The sequence below is a fragment of the Gossypium raimondii genome, chromosome 2 (genome assembly GCF_025698545.1).
Source record: "Gossypium raimondii isolate GPD5lz chromosome 2, ASM2569854v1, whole genome shotgun sequence".
Taxonomy (NCBI): Eukaryota; Viridiplantae; Streptophyta; class Magnoliopsida; order Malvales; family Malvaceae; genus Gossypium; species Gossypium raimondii.
In genome coordinates, this window is record NC_068566.1 from 34,683,314 (window position 1) to 34,701,949 (window position 18,636).

The 18,636-nt window shown below is 34.1% G+C and overlaps 1 non-coding gene across 1 annotated transcript; it reads right to left on the bottom strand.

The window, feature by feature from the left end:
* Positions 1 to 17,197: 17,197 nt before the first annotated feature.
* Positions 17,198 to 17,301, bottom strand: LOC128039471 (small nucleolar RNA R71). Its single transcript, XR_008193975.1, has one exon. It is a non-coding gene; the product is annotated as a small nucleolar RNA R71 (small nucleolar RNA).
* Between the last annotated feature and the right edge of the window lie 1,335 nt (positions 17,302 to 18,636).

An 18,636-nucleotide genomic window follows, 5' to 3' on the forward strand; every position in this document is an offset into this window, starting at 1 on the left:
TTAAAGGCTTAATGAACGAATTAGCTATGAAATAATTTATAGTTGAAGTTAGCCATGAGCATTTGATATATGCCTCAATAGATGATAAACATGAGAAGTTATACCACCTCAGTAAGAAGGTAGAAAGGTAAACCAAGACAGAAGAAATGACCTTATCACACTAGGAAGTTTTTTTATCAGACGTAGGCATAGGTTTGGACTTGACACAAAGAAGGCCTAATTGCCTAACTAGGGGGCACCAGTTGAATAGGGTTGTAGAAGAAACTTAAACTTGGAGCTTCATATGAAGGGTATCTTTTTCTATAGTCCTTATAAGCTTAGTGAATCAAGAATGAAAAAGCATGTCCTAATGGTGAGGACCAAAAAAGGCATCAAGTATCCCTTATAATAATAACTTTACTAGTAACCCTTACTCAAAAATGTTGCGGACCCATATATTAATTTTTGTTGTTAGGGAAGGGATCTTTAAGTCCCCTCATTTAATGAAATCAATCCAAGGAGAAGGTGATCTTGGGAAAGATGTGGAGTCCACGGGGACATACGCTATTGAACCAATGGCTACGGTTATCTCAAGGAAACCATTGAAGAGGACCTCAACCGAGGACATTTGAAGAGGACCTCAACCGAGGACATTTGAAGCAATTTGTAATTTTTTTGGCTTTCTAATGGAAGCATGATGAAGTAGGATCATGGAGCTACAACACACAAGACAAAGCTTCAAGTAAAATACTTGTCACAAGAACCATCCATATGATCTTTAGTTTTACTAATGAATAGAAAAACTCTAATTCTAAGAGGAAAGTTATCTGAAACTTGATGTTAGTAGATTCCTACACGAAAAGGTTTGCAATAGGAAAATGGTGATTAAATTTTAACAAGAAGGATGAGATAATAGTGGTTGATGATGTTGGAAATGACCCCCTAGTTGTCATTACTGCAATTACAAACATTGAAGTTAATATGATTATGATAGATAGTGGTAGCATAGTGGAAGTTCTACAATATGAAGCCTTTCAAGAGTTAGGCCCTTCTAAATAATAAATGAAAGAACTAGCTCAATTTTTGGCTTCTCTAATCATCCTATTGAAGTCAAGGGCTCAACCCTCTAGTCAGCGTGGGAGATGGGAGGCAGACCATTACTATAATGGTAGAATTCTTAGTAGTGGATCAATGATAAGCTATAAAAGTAACATAATTTAATCCCATTCTTAATGTATTTTTGGATGATTAATTATGCAAATTAGTGAATTTGATGCTTCTAATCGTTTAAATTCATGTTTCTATACTTAAGAGAGTATTTAGGAGCGAAAGAGCAAAAAACGAGCCAAAATCAAACAAAAATATCTATTTTCAATATCCACACGGCTTAGGCATTTCCACAATGGCTGGGCACACGCCCGTGTGGCTGGCCACACGCCTATGTGCCAACCCGTGTTGATATTGCACCCTGCATCTCAAATACGGTGACAAACCCAATTTTTAGGCTTCCTGAGCATTCTAAAGTCTATAAATATCAATTAGAAGAAGACATAAGGGGGCAGTCAGAGAAGATCGAAGAAAAAACTCAAAGAACGCTATCGGAATCAAATCAGAAGTGGATTTCCCTCAAGATCAAATACCTCCATTTAATTTCTTTCGAAGTTTTATTGAGTTTCTTTATGTCCTGTGGTTATCCTAACTTTGAGATGTTACTATTCAGGGTTACGAACTAAATTCCTTAGATACCTAGGGAGGATGAAATTTATGATGAATTTATTATTTGATTTCTGATTTACATGATAAATACTTGACTCTTGTTCTCAGTTATGTATGCTTATTTCCTGTTTTAATATTTATAAGATATTAATTTATGTTTAATGTGCTTATTTCAGTGGAGCAAAAGTCGCTATTTAAGAGTAGATCTAGCATAATTGAGTGGAGTTGCATGCAATCCTAGAATTAGGATGACATAAATCTACCGGATTAGAGTGAAATCTAATAGGGGAATCCATAGATCAAGTTAATGCGACAATAGGGGTTTTAATTAGAAAGAGATTTCAATTAATCAACTTAGAGTCAATTTTTCTTACTCTCGAAAGAGATATTAACATAATTTAGGGATTTCTATGGATCAAAACACAAGTGAATAAATCGTTTAATTTAGATTCATAATAATAGGTGAAGTCTAGGTGCATTGTTTCCTAGGTATTGTCTATCTCATTGGTTATCTTTGATTATTTTCCTATTTCATTTTCTGTTGCGTTCTTAGTTAAATTAGTTTAGTAATTTTAGTTTAAAACACATCACCCCAATTTGTCGGCTAGATAATAAGAAGACGATAATTACTAGTACTTTTAGTCCTCATGGATACGATATTCCCTACTCACTGTAGCTATACTATTGTCCGATAGGTGTGCTTGCCTTTGTCATATTTATAGTTAGTTTAGTGACCATCAATCAATCATCGATAAATGCCATTTTCAAAAAACCTTTGATCAGGAAAGCTAGGTTAACATTGTCAACCTTTCACATGAAAGTGAAATTCCTAACCCAACAGGAATGGGGTACATACAATTCAATAAGAAAATGGCGAGGTAGTGTCGTATCACTTCTCTACAACTAACTCAACAAAACCAATAACTCAAAGTGGGAAATTTCCCTAGTGAAAATAGTGGGTAAAGGGCCACAAAAGAAGCTGTTAAGGCCTAAGTGAACTTGATAAACAAGAGCATGATAATTATTGAAAGCCTAGATGGCATTGGAGAGATAAATCAATTCAAAGAAAAACTAGAAGAACAAATCGGAGAGTTACAATTGTATCATAATGAACCAAAAAGGGTAATCCATATCTCCTCTTCTTTGTGTTGGAAAAAATTCGATTCGAAAAAAGTTTTCTTACACAATAAAAAAATAAATTTTGAAAATTGAGCTTGTAACACCTTACACACGACCCAATTGTCGAGTCCGGGTACCAAATGTCACAATTAAAATTTATTACTTAACAACATGACTAACTTGATTTATTTACAAGCTTAAACAACAGCAGATTTAATCTATAATTACCACATAAATTTATCCTACACTCTTAGATATCAACATGTTTGAAACCTCGAATAAATTTTCTATTATTCAAGTTCTAAGGGTCGTACAATTATTTTGTGTTACTGAGTATACATATATATTTACAATGACTTGAAATATTAAAATCTATATAATTTTTTTGAACCCCGAGGCATAGCCTCTAAGGGTGTCTCTCTATATGCATGAGACAACTACAATGCTACTTCTAGGGGCTTGGTGGTATTTGGATTGGTCCCTCCACACAATCCTTGAGTCATTTATTGACCCTACATTCTAGGTAAGACACTCATAAGTTCAAATGAACTTAGTGAGATCCTGCACAATAGTATTCATACAAAACTCTCAAATTTTCGGGTAAATAACAATTAGTGCAAACAATTCAACTCCCTTAGTAACAAAAAAGGTCCCATAATTTGACTGGCACAGACGACACCTGTACATTCTTCTTGAACATATTGCTAGTGGATATATCAGTGCGAATTTGGACATAATCGTTCACTTTCGACAATCCCTTTTTTAAGGCATGTCTTGTCAAGCTTTAACTTAGACTACTATTCTATCTTGTTGGTTTGGCTTATCAAAAGATAGCCACGTCAATAGGTGTACAGATATTTTACAAATTTTGGTAAACTTGTAGACATTTTTCCAAAATGGCAGATTCTTACCCTGATTCCTTTATTCCACGTCAAATCCAAATTCTACTTATTGTATTATCTCTTCATCCACTTCCTTATAGCTTAGCTTATGAATATACCATTTTTAGAGGGAAACCCATTTACTTTCTTCTTTGTATATGGCCATCAAATATAAGATTCGACGAATATTTAAGCACTACTTTTTCCTTGCAAAATTATACATGTAAGATAGTCCCAACTAGAATTTTCCTTCTTCAAGGTAGTCCAAACATATATTTCCTTAATCATGTAATCCTAATAGACTTCCCATGAAAAGATAACCCCCAATGGATTATCTCCTCACTAGATTATGAGTGGTAAACTTTCCATTTATAAGATAGTCCTTAGCAGGTGATCTGCCATAATTCGATGTAGCAAATTTAACTAATTTCCACATTTTAGGAGTTTGAAAGTAGACATTTCCCTTAGGTTTTAATTATATTTTTGCAAGTTTTCTTAAAGTTAATAAAATATGCAAATTAAGTTTTTTATTGACCTTAGGGGCCAAATGAGGCCTAAAGGGGCACTAATGAACTGTGTAAGTGTGCAGGAGACCATTAGAAGGCGTAATAAGTAGATGCTGGTCACTATATCGCAAAATGTAATGATCAATGTTGCTACATAGGGAGCCAAATGGAGAAATCACGAAACTGCCTTTGATGTCATGACATAGACTAAGGGTGTCGCGACATACCCTTGAAGATATTCCAAGAGGAGTTTGCTGACTCCTATGTCACGACACAAGTCCTGGTGTGTCACGACATTGACTCTGGACCAAAACTAACACGAGTTAGGGGGCGTTTTGGTTTTCACAATCAAACTTAAATATCAGGAATGTCAGCTAACCTTGGGTTAAGGACGATGACCACTATAAATCATAAATAGGCTCCTTTGTCACATTTTATTAACACCAATTACCTAGTTTATAATTCTACTTTTAATTTTAGTTTAGCTTTTCTTCCTTCTTTGGTTTTAGATTTATTTTCAAGTTGTTCTTTGTTTATCTCGAGAGATCTAATATGTGGAAGACAATCGAACTTATGGATTCATATTCATCTTTAATACAAATCAGTCATTTTCTTAAACTCTATACTTTTGATTTGTTTATCATACTTATTCTCTATATCAATTCTATACTATTCATGAAAACCATGAGGAACTAATCCCTCTTTGGGGGATTAGTAAGTGGAGGTATGATCTATTAACTATCTTGTAGGGTTACTCAGTTGATCAGCTGTTTGGGAAAGGAAGAACCTAAAACCCTATGCTTGAGAACCCTAGGTGGGAATTAACCCAAAATTGATATGGCCTATCCATGAACACCTTCACCCAACTAGATCTAGACTGTGAGGTCAGAAAATAAGTAGTCCTTGTTAACTCGTTATTTGAGTGGAAGATCGAAAGATCCTGTTGGGATAACGACTAGTTGATTGATGAGAAAATCGAAGTGATAGTTGATGGGGATTATCAAAGCGAGCTAATCACCCATAATCAGATTTGATTTATTCTATTCTTTGATATCTTGAATTTTATTTCTTTACTTTTTTTATTATTATAAAAATCTTAAAAACTCAATTTATTTTACCTTCATACTATAACTAAATTAAAGTACTAATTAGATCTTTCAGTGTTTAAGTTAAAATTGATCTACCACTCGCTTCCCTTAGGTACAATCCTTGGAGTACTCACTTACTCCGTTGCAACTATATTACAACTGAACCTGTATACTTATGGATATCACCTCACATATCAACATCATTTACTATAGTATTCACACTCTGGACATTAGTACATCTGAAGGCAGTTAGTAGGCTTCTCAACACTATCCAACGAACATTCTCTTTGTAACATCCCGCTCGGTGGAATCATAGAATCCAAATACTGTTCAGAGAATTGGTAGAATAAGATAAGAACCATTTGGGTGCACCCGTGATGCCTTTAGATTTGGTAAACACTAGGTTAGCACGAAGTGAATAATAAGTAAGCCTTTAAAGAAAGGTTCACCTCGAGAAGCCTCTATTGGCATACATAAGATGGGAAAATCTGTTATAAGTAATGAAGAAATAAATCTTTTGCTAAGAAGTTTATGTTAGCAATGAGGGCATTTAGTAATGATGGCCTTAAGCGAGTTAAGTTATAAGGAAATGATGGTTAGAGATTTATCGAATGTGAACTAAAATATTTAAGAACCAAAGGCAAGCACTTGATTAGTATTCTTGGAATTAAGAATATTTGGATAAGACTACCAAATGATTGATGTGACATTTGTTGAGTCTCAATAAAGTCAAGGGACGAGTCAAAGCATCTAAGACAAGAAAGGTATCTTATCTCTTTCCTCGAGAGAGTAGAACTAAGGAAAGATAGGAAAGCTCTTCTAGGTTAAGTATAAGGCGTGATGAATGGCAAGCCCTGTAGTCTATAGGAAAGTAAAACGTTATTTGCCCCACTAAGAATTTCAATGTATATGTGGGCGCGTAGTATATAACAAAATCTGATGTGATTCGCCGCCAAGAAGGCGTGATGCACCAACATGTGATCAGTCAAACTATCAACTACACCTTAATGAAGGATGGGCTAAGACCCCATGCATTAGCGATTTAAGCGTCTATATACCCATACGTGTTGCTTTACAGCTGTCGTGTATCTAACTGGTGATTACATGTATTAATACACGTGTCGAACATCCACTAGAACAAAAGAAGATATCAAGATGACTATGTAAGTGTTGGGGATTGTTTATTACTTCCCCATGAAGTATTCTCCCTTTATATAAAGTTGAGCTAAGGGGAAAAATCCTCTCACCCTTTAGGATGAGCTAAGAATGAGAGGATCAGTTCTGAGATGCCCCTTATAAGGAAAGTTTTCTGACCTTGCATGCTAAGTTGCCTTGAGAACGGATATGTTTAAGCTTAGTAATGAAAATGGTAAAGGTTTGTTATAGAATTATGGTGTTCAAGTGAGAAAGGAAATGAACTAGATGGAAATATATTAATGAGTTTCTGTGGTTTAATGTTTAAAGGTTTGCTGGTCTACTTGAAGGAAGCCCAGGTATGATATTTGAAGCTGCAAAGGGTGAGAATTATGTGAGGAAAAGGTGAGGATGTCATGAGGGTCCTATGAGTACCCTATGAACTTTTGTCTGTCTATTGCATGTATGTTTATATGTTTATATCTTTTGTGTGATATGCTGATTTTGTAAAGATATGTATATGATAAGCTTGCATGTGTGGCTTGTAGCCTAAATGACAATGTGCCTCTACTATGAGAAGAAAATTATGAATATGATGAATATGGAAGAAAGTATGAGCTGAATGATAAGTCTCTATTTTGTTGATAAGTATGTACATGCATAAACACGCCTAAAAGCATAATGGAGCCTTATGAAACTTTACATAACATGTATCACACATATGTTTGCATGTTTGTATGTTGATTTCTTTTATAGTGATTGTTCTGTGCTACAAGAAAGAAAAATGATTGATGATAATGTATGCGACATTGCATGATGCTACGACTCTGTTATAGAAAGGAATATATGCAATGAAAACATGAAGAAAGATATGCAAGTACATGCATGAATGTGCCTGAAGCACGATTGTCTCTACATAAGAAGTCGAAGTTGCATGTTTGAAAATAAATGCATAAGTATGTGAGTCTATTTCCATGAGTCAGTCAAGCATAAGTCTGCACTTCGAGTCCACTTGCGTGAGAGTTCGTTGGGATAGTAAATATGAAATCAGATAAGGAAAGGCCATGGCCATGGCAATAAGACCATATAGTGTAAGACCTAATCTCGGACTATGACATCATATGAGGATATGAAGGCCACATAGTTTAAGACCTAGTCTGAGACTCTAACATTATGTGGTGAAAAGATGAAAAAGATGGTTGGGTGAATACCAAGCGATGAGAGGCAAACCTCAAGATGTTGAGTTTAGGAAAATCCTTATTGTAAAAAATGACAATTATCGAAATGTGGAAGCATTTGTGGCTATTCTTTGATAAGTAGAAGCCTTTGTGGCTATTCTATGTGATATGTGAGCCTTTATGGCGGTATCTATTATATGGAGCCTTAATGGCCAACTCTATGAATGCGCCTTCGTGGTGAAGTATGTTAAAGTGGATGCCTTTGTGGTCGATTTTATTATGAGAGACATTGTGGTTGATTCTGTTAAATGCGCCTTTATGGCAAAGTCTATTATATGAGGATGCCTTTGTGGCTATCTGATGTTATATGGATGTCTATAGAATTGGCCTTTGTGGTAATTAAGGCAATATCAATAGAGTGAACTTTGAATTAAAGGTTGGAAAGGAAATTTTTATGCTGGGAAATGGACGAAGTCTACCCTGTCCATAAAACGAAGGTGATATGGAAGTATGTCATGAGTTCAGGATCACAAGTAACTCGAACAATTCTGACTAAGGTAAGAATGTTTATAGAATATGAAGGAGTGCAAGGTATGTAAAGATTTAATTCATGTTCTTGCTGAGTTTGATGAGTATCTGTCTGGTTCCACAGAGTAAAGTACAATGTGTACAATCAATTTGAAATGACGAATGAATGTATGATAATGCCTCACTAAGTTCTTGTAAACTTATTATAGATGCCTCTGATTGTAAGATATGTTAGAAAGATGGGAGACGAGACACAATGCCAAGGTTATGCCATTGGAATAGCGGTCTGTACTGATATGCATATAGGGAAGAGAAAGATTATGGTGGAGTTATGATCCACGCCAAGGGAAAGCTAATAGAGTCATACGAATAGTTAGAAGTAATGAAACACACGAGTTTATACGAGAAGCCTTATGGTGAAATTTAAGTCTGTGCACAAGATGTATTACTTTGTATAGTTATAAAGATAAGGCAGAAACAATAGTTGTATTATTCAGAATGTAAAAGCACAATGTATGTAAAGATATTCATATTAAGAATACACGAAGTAATGTAACAAATAAGAGTAGAAAATTTTATTAAGTCATTGCTTGCCCAATACATAGGTAGATAGAAGGGTCTAGCTAACATTTGTTTTAGGGCACAACACCCAAAACTTGGATCCGATGATTGGGTCAGGTGGAGGGCGTTACACTCTTCCTTTGCTAATCCCTGGTGGACATTCCACCTAAGATAGTCTGTGGTGGACATTCCACTTAAAATATCCCTTGGAGGATATTCTACTTAAGATAGTCCTTTCCGGACTTCCCTTTTTTAGTTTCCCTTTCACCAATAAATAATTAGAATTAACTTCTGAAAAACTGTATTGCTTTCTCATAACTAATGTTGGCTAATTCGTTACTTCTGGTGGAGTCTGAATGGTAGATAATTCTTTGCAAATACTTTTAATAAATACTTATTTTCTCCACGCATATCCATACACAATGCGCTTTCAGATATTCCTCCTGCCTTCCCATCTTGGCAAGAAATATTTTCAGCACACTTGTCCGCATTTCTATACATCATAACTGTTCTAACTAACTTCGTCATGTGAGTCATATAATGATTTCCACATATATGCCCCGACTAGCTTCCCTGTTTACTGTCTTGGTGGACTTTATTTTGCCATAAGGCTTACCTGTACTCCACTGGATCATGCCATGGCTCACCATGACTTTCAAATTTGAAGAGTTAGTGAACCTCTTTCGAGGTGTCGCTCCATAGAGCTAGTAGATAACTATTTCCATGGTGTTGTTTCGTAAAGCTAGTAGATAACCATTTTTCATGGTGTCACTCCTTAGATCCAGTAAACTATTTCCATGATGCGGGTCCATAGAACCGGTAGATTAATTATCTAGCCAAACCTCCTCAAATCCCTTTTAAATCCATTCATTCCTCCATTACGCCAATTTTCCTATCTTCAACTAACCTGCCAAAGTAACTCCCTTCGTACTCCGCTTTTTATGAACATAAATTTCACACATAACATTACGATCACTATTAAAACATGGAGTATATCACATATCAATACACAACCAAATCATGCATTTAGAGAACATACTTGCAAGCACTCATATAATTTCATAGCCATTTGCATGTATAACCCAATGATTCAAACTGGACTTAGTACAGAACATACAAGCAGCATAGCAATAGTAACAAACCAGAGAAACACTCAAACAATTGAGTATAGAAGCTCACCCGCTATCCTTTGTCTTTATCAACTTAGCTTTTTAAAATTCCTAAGCCTTCTTTGTCCTAGAAGTTAAGCATGACAACCTATACACCAATTAAATTGAAAGTATTCAAATTTTAAAAACCCAATATCCAATATCATGCAGAAGCTTTTCAAAGATTTAAAATATTATTACTTCTCTTTTTCTCAAATTCATGATTCTAGGGAAATTAAAAAGCTTAACAGCTCAATGGATTCTCTACTTTTCGGACTCAAACCTCCCAATCACTACCCCATGTAGAGCTTTCCACAAATTTCACTTTTTTGGAGCAGCTAAAGAAGATGATGCAGAAGAGAAGAAAATAAAATAGAAAAAAGAATAATTCTACCTACAAAATAATCCTCCTTATAAATATATATGACCCCTTTCATGCATGGTCACCAAAGTCCTAAATAAGTCATCCATCTCTAGTCATTTTTTTCCCACTAAGAAACCATGCGGGTCCAACTTAACTAAACTAGGGTTAAGACCCCAACCATTTACCATTCAGCCTCTAAAATTTCTAGATTTTTCAATAGTGTCCGCCAAACTTACTATCTCTTTCAATTAACTCCCTAATCATCCTTAATTTTTGGACCTTCATGAAAACTGGATGTGACAAAGTTGATTTGTGATATTTATGGCAAAAATCTTTTTCCTAAAATAGTACCTTTGTTTTGGGCTAGACGGATCATGGATGTTCTTGACTATCAACCAAATGATCTTCTCCACTATTCTCGTACCACAAACTGTTTCAAGTGTGGGCTCGAACAATTTTGAAGAAAACACAAAACCAAAAATAATCTTCTTACTTTCAGCAGGAAAGTAAATCTCTCTTAATAGAAATTGGCAGAATTGTTATGTCTGAAAAATAAAATTTATACTTAGAAATAAATTCTCACTATTTTCTGCAAGACTAACAATATCTCAAAGTTGTATATAATATCTCACTCTAATTGAGTGTGTAGGACAACAACCTATGCCAAGGAGTCAGTGGTTTGACCTATGTCACGATATTGGAAGCAGCCTCAACACTTAGCCAAATTTTCAACCAAAATCCACGAGGCAAGCTACTGGACACAAAGTCACGACACCAAGATAGCATAGTCGTGACATTCACTCCAATCCCAAAGATGGAGTATTTTTCCCACAAAGTTGTGGCATTGACTCAACGAGCCGGAAATACTACAAGGGTGTTTCCGTTCGCCCAACCTTAGTTAACTTGTAAATTAGTTTGTAATCGACCTAATTATGTTATAATACACTAATACTATAAATATTAACTGAAAACATCAATTTAGGGAGTTCGTTTTAGGGTTTTAATTTGTATTTTAGTTAGATTTTAGATTTTTCTTAGTTCTTGTTCAATTAATTTTCAATTTTTAATAGAAGTTCTTTCCAATTTTATTTTTTATTCTATTTTATTTTATTTTTGTTTACGCTTCAAACCAAATCAATAATCAATATTGTTAACTTAGCCGTTTCATCCATTGCAACTCTTGGATTCACTGGACTCTTAAGAATTTCTTACCATCTCTTTTATTTTCCTTTGTTTGAATGTTTGATACTTGGGTAGGATCAATTACATCTAGAATGACTGGTAACTAAAACCCTAGGAAGGTTGATTAACTGAAGTAGGCATAGTTATCTTAGAGTTAGGGTTCATCAATCAAGTAATTTGATTAGGTTAAATTTTCTTAAACACTAGACGACTCTGGGAAGTAATTTAGGTAGATGAGATCGAAAGAGTATTCTACTTAGAACCAGTTCAACTTACCCAGTTTAGTTCTATCAAGTCGAAAGATAAGTGGACTAAGTCGATTAATTAATTTAGTTTAGATCGAAAGGTATTAACTAGGTTATTTTTTCATTAATTGGTAAGCTTTCTAACTCTAGGTTAATCATAACCATGAGTGTTAATCTTCCTTCTACTTGTTAAATTTGATTATTAATTTGGAATTTTGTTGTTCATGCACTTTAATTCCTGTCACTTCAAAATCTTAATTTTACTGTTAGTCATACTATGATAAGTTGACTAGGAGCTATCTAGACCTAATTTAGCATGTCAGGGTTTACTATTAATTTAGTTTAAACAGGTTTTCCTTGGGTACGATCCTCGGAATACTTCCAAAGTGTTTCATTGTAAAATTAACTATATTAGAATTTGACCTATACACTTGCAGACAAAGCACATCATTCCATATTTAATTTCATATTTTTATGCCCAGTGCATGCATGTCGAGGCACGGTTAAGTTGTTGGCACTATTGTTAGGGAGGTTTCAGTGTTAAACAGAATGATTACTGAATTGTTGGATGTTAGTAGGATAAGTAGTGAAGTTGAAAACTATAGATATAATAATTAATTTGTTTTATTTTTACAATTTTTTTATTTTTTATTAACGTAGCTATTTTGATTTTCAGTGTATGACTTGAAGCAGGATTAACCTAATCAAGCCAACCCCTAAACCTAAGAGAAATTTAAGACGAAAAAGGAGAACTGTAATTTTGAGAGAAGATCCACCAATTTTTGATCCCCTGTGAGAGAACCCACTATTTGATGAACAACTACAGCAAGTACCACCACCAAAGGAATCGATAGAACGTATTGATGAACCATTGGCGGAACACAATCGAACGTTGTGTGACTACCAATGCCCAACTTGGATGTTTTGTGAGGCAGCATCAACAAATCGATCGTAAACACAAATAACTTTGAGATCAAGATGACTATCATACAAATGTTTCATCACGAAACATGGGAGGAACTTGGAAACAAATTCTTGGCAAAATATTTTTGCCACGAAAGATGATGCAGTTGAGACATGACTATTGGATTTGGTGCCTTGAGTGTAGTATATTTATTTGTAAACTTGTAATTTTTTGAATAGATTGGTTAAAAAAAATTCATTGATTTCATTAATATACTTTGTATGATTTTCTTCATGTGGTTTTTGCACACAAAGCAAAATTGAAGCAAATGTTGCTCATTGGTTGTATAATGCTTAAACTAATACTAAATGATGTTACTTGGTCAGATTATAATACGGAAAGACAACTTATATCAATAGATGAACCTAAACAGGTCCTTAGTCTAATAAAAAAAGATCAAACTAATTGAAAGACTTTTATGTCGTTTATCAAGTCCAATTGGGGAGATGCTTTGTTTTAGGCATCGGCGCGGATGACTCCCAGAAGATAGAGATATAGATGTGATTGACTGAACTAATAATACATCAGACTGGACCCAAGAGGAAGAGAAGTTGAATCCGTTTGTGGATTTATTCACTTGTGATGTTCATAGTGTGACATACATCGTAATGGTCTATTATTAGGGAAAGCTTAGTTACGATACTATAGTGGAATGACTTCATGAATAAATGAGTTTATAATAAATAGGTAAAAGTTTAGAACTTAATTATAAATAATTTAAGCTGCAATTGCATGTCCAATCGGCCCCTCCACTAGCTCGTTGAAACAAAAAATAAATTGCATGTTGAATCAAATGAACAAAAATGACTATAAATGGTGAAAATGGAGAAATGAGAAATCATTTGGAAATGATTATGATTTTCTCCAAAATGAAAATGAAAACGGAAATGGTGAAATGGATTCATTCGAAAATGAAAGTGGTTTTCTCCAAAATAAAAATGACCTAAAAATGAATTTATGTTTTTCGAATTAAATGAAGTTCGATAATGGAAATAAATCATTTGGTCATAATGAACCGTTGAATGTGGATATATTAAATATATTTTTTCATGGATTCTTTTACGGTAAAGTCTTCATAATTTTAACAAAATTAGAATTAGATTGAGAAGATTATTTAATTGGAAATATATTGAGAAGTTTATTTTGGGAAATAGAAAAGCAAATATTGAGTTGGATCAAATTATAAATTTTTGGGTTAAAAGCCAGGAAAGTACTTGTAATTGGACCCGATATGGGAGAGGCCCAAAATCATTCATATTTAAAGGGGTGGACGATAAACCCTAGTAATATTAACTAGGTTTGTTGCCACCTATACTTCTAGTTGGACTAGGAGTTAGTTTTTCTAGATGAAATAAATTTCTACAACTCAACAAGTGTAACACCCTAAAATTGGGCCTAGAAGTTTCGAGGGTATTTTAGGAATTTTAGCTTATATGTGCTCGAAATTTTGCAAGGTTGGTAATTAATAATGTTTTCGACAATGGCTATTAGGAAATTAAGTCAATTTCTAAAAATGATTTTTAAATACCTTTAACTTTGAAAATAGGACTGAATTGTAAAAGAGTCAAAATTGAGAGTTTTTATGAAGCAAATTACCCAAAATTTTAAATTCAACCTAAAAACCCCCATTCTCCAAATTGATTTCACAATAGTTTACTCCTTATAGTTGTTCTGGCTGTCCATTTCATTCTCCCAACTCTCCCAATCGATTTTTACTTCCAAATCCTAATCCCTTTTGATTTCCAACATCCTTTGAACCATAAATCTCAATTGAAACCAAGAAAAACACCCAAAAACCTCACTAATCTCATCATCTTCTTCAAGAGTGGGTTTTCCTGAATTTGTGTCAAAGTTCATTTTTTTACCATCAAGGGTAACTGTTTGTCTTTGTAATAGTTTTCAATAATATCTAGTCTCTTGAACTAAATTTTTAGCCATTAAAGCGTATGTTTTAAATAAAAGCTAAAAAATTGGTTGTTAATGGTGGATTTTAGGATTATGGATTAAAATGTGGTTTCAAAGTTTTTTAAACTTTTTTTAACATGATTAGAAGGTTTCTAAAGCTACTTTGAAGTTTCGTTAAGAATTTATCAAGTTTTAATGAATTTTCATCATAATGGTCAAAACTTGTTGAAAAATGTCGATACCATGAACTTAGTAGTTTTGTGTAGTTTAAAGGTTGAGAATTAGTTGTATATGAATATGTAGATGAACAAAATTCATTTCGTACGAAAAGGTTAAGTGTAGGATGAGATATTCAAGTTTAAAGTTTTCTATGTCGAAGGTTTCGGTTAAAAGTGAACATAGCTTAAGGCCATTATTTTTTACTGTTTAAGGTGAGTTAATGACTGATTGTTGATTGTATGTTTGTCTATTTTGTCTTGTTGAAGTGTTAGAGACTATAGGACCTTCAATGGGTAGAGACAAAGGTAAAAAAAAGCTTGTCTGAGCTTTCGGCTTTTCGACGAAAGCGTATTTTTGGTGAGTGTTTTGGAATTGCTTCTCTTAGATGATTCATTGTGTAATTGAAATTTAGAGGTAACTTAAACCTTTACTCTAAATTCTGAGTGTAAGTGTTCTCACGTCTATGACTAAATGTGATATATGTGTGTTTATGCAATTGTGAAAATATGAACATATATGAGATGCTATGACATGTGCCATAAGCGTGTGAAGACTGTTGTGAAAGAGAATATGTAGGTATGTTGTTCATGCCATGTGACAGTAAATATATAGGTATGTTTTCATAGTTAGTGAGTATAATTTACTAACGATGTGAATATGCATTGAATATGTGTGAAAAATCAGTACGTAAATTTGTGATAATAATGTGGATATTTTGACATTGAGATCTTATGTGACTATTGGATATAGTTGACATGCCATAGGAATATGAGTAGTCACCTTTGTGATGTGATTTTAGGGCATTGAGGCTGACAGATAGTTTTTTGAGAGATAAGGGAATGTGAGCTAAGCTTCATTCACTGGGATATGTCTGTTTGGTGTGTTGGAGAGTGCTTCACTTACGGGCCATGTTCGGCTCAATGAGTCATTTTGCTGTGTTGGAGATTTGTGTATCCGATATGTGGTGATAGAGTCCACATTATGTTTCATAACCACAGGAGCCAAACTATCATATAATGTGACTGAACGTGATTAAATATAATTTATATGTGCTGTGATATAAGCTTAAATAATCATGTGATTAATGTGATAAATGTGTAATAGTATAAATGGAAGATGATTTAATGTGTGAAATATGATATTAGAGTTAAATATGTTATTATTATGTGACATGTTTGCTTAGTCGATGCATAATGACTTGTTTGCGTAGTGGTCCTTTTAAGCATTCACTAAGCTTGTTAAACTCACCCACTCATTTTTAACCATTGCAAATAAGTAGTGCTGGTGTGAGCAGTGTGGTCTCGAGGGGTGATCCAAGCCAGAAACTTCAGCTGCTATTAGTAGGTGTTACTTGATTACTTTTGTTTTGGGAATAAAAGTCAATATGGTAGATGTTATGTTGGCTTTGCTGTGATTTTTAGTTGTTTGCATACCTATTATACTCGGAAATTGTGGACTTGAAATATGATGTTGGGACTGATATTTGGGACATTTTGGTGTAAAATTTATCTGGTATTTGATGCATGATGTTTTGAACTAGTTTGGAATGATCTATATGATGATATATGCTGTGTTTTTAAGGTTTGGAGCAGAGGTATAGATATTCGAGTTTTGAAAATTATGCCTCTACAATTTTCGAAGTTCATGAAGTCAGTTTCGCTAGATGGGATCAATATTTTGCCACAAGTATCGATACCGAGGTAAAATTATTGATAATTTTTTAGTGGTACCAATATTTTTCGAAAGCTAGGTTTTTAATACGAGAAAAGCTAATTTGGTATTAGTTTACCAAGCTAATTATGTGAAATTTTGGTAAATGGTCCTAATACATGTTTAATGCTTGTTTTCTGATTATTCAATGAATGTTTAGCATGACTCGACCTCCTTGGAGTGTTTATGACTTCTGTTTCATGTAAATGTTCTTATATTAAAAGAGAAAAAGATGCATATGTAATAATGGGATAATTTGTGATCAATACAAAAAGGAGACGATGGTGTAGCATCCTAGTGCTTGGGCTCGGCACCCGGGCGAGTATAGGGTGTTACAACAAGGTTTCTAACTTCTCTCTCCATAAATAGATGGCTCCGGTAGGGCTATTTGCACATATATAAGATATCGTTATTCTGGCAAAAAATAGAGAGACTTTGATTCTCTAAGAATTAAATATATTTTCTAGAATAACGATTCTGCCAGTTTTTCATTTTAGAATAGAGTTTCGTTCTGACATTAAAGAAAAGAAAACTATTTCTAGTTTTGTGTTTGATTTGATTCATTCGATCCCTCCCTCAAAGCAGTTCATGGTACGAGAATAGCGGAGAAGATCGTTTGGTTGAAAGTCGGGAATGACAAGAATTCGTCTATCCAAAAACACAGGTGAAAATTCAGTCTATGATTTATTGTTATAAATATAAAAAACCGGGTGGATTTTCAAAATTTTTATTTTCTGTTGTGCAAGAAAACCGTTTTTGAGCCAGATTTTATCCAACAAAGACATCACTAATTTTCAGCAAATTGAGGGGGAGACTCTTTATGAAGCATGGGAATATTTAAATTGCTGCTGCACAAGTGTCCGTACCATGGGTTGGTTGAGTGGTTTCCAATGCAAATATTTTATAATGGTCTGGATGGAAATTTGAGGTCTAGATTAGATGAGGCATCCACTGGTGTGTTTATGTCCAAAACTTATGCAGAAGCTTATAAGTTGATCGAGGACATGGCCATGAACTCATACATGTGTCCAAATAACAAGTTCATCTACAAACGAGGCCCCCGACAACCACTGCAATTAAAGAGGATGACAAGTATCAATAGATCCTCGAGAAGCTCAATCATCTTAAGATGGTTCCAATCGATCATCGAAATCTTAGCCATATCGTGTTGAAAGTTATCAAATAGGTGGTAATGGTGACAATGCAACTTAGGGGAGATAATCTGAGGAGGTAAGGGAGGAAATCCATATTCCAATACATACAATCCAGGTTCGAAGGACCATCCAAATCTTAAGTAGGGAGGCAACCAAGGGGGAAATTTTTGTTAAGGGGCTAGTAACTTCAATCAAAATCGGTGGATTCCTCCTTATAAACCACCCATCTTACTAATTCTCAAGAGTAAAAATAGAGGTACATCACTAATAAGCATACCAAACTTGAGCTGAAAAAAAAGAGATAAATTCAATACAAGGTGACGTGGACTAGATCTTTATGCAAATGAATCAGATGCAATATCAGATGAATAATCAAATGGCGAATTTGAAGGCTCAAATGATTCAGTTAGTGAACTCTTCTTAAAGGAAATGGAACACGGGTTTTCCAAGCGACACCAAGAATAATCCTAGGATGGACGGAAAGGAGCACGTGAAAGCTTGTAATAACCTGTTTTCAATGAAATCGGAATAGCAATTTTGAGACCACAAGTCTGATGAGTAAATGTTTATTTTATTATTATTTTAATTTCCGTGGAATATTAGTAAGGTTTTAGAAAAATTTCGTTAATAATTTTTAACATTTGCGTGCTTAATTAAGTAAACAGGACTACATCGCAAAAGATGTAAAAGTATAGCTCTAGTAGATAAAAGTATTAAATGGATATAGAACTGCAATGTAAGAGGACTTAGATGTTAATTAGACCATATTAGTTATTAGTGGATGATTATGACAAGGTTTTATTGAAATTACGCATGTTTTAAAAGGGTAAAAGTGTAAAAAGGTAAATAAAGATAAAAATTAAGTAAGAAAAAGACATCATCTTCTTCCATTGTAATTTTCTTTAACCGAATATACAAAGGGAGGTTAGCTAGGGTTCGTCCATCTCCAATTCCTTGCATGGTATGTATTTTGATTCCATTTTTAATGATTTTTATGTTTTAAGATCGTTGTAGCTTAATTTAGCTAGCCCAGGGACTAATTTGCAAGACAGTTA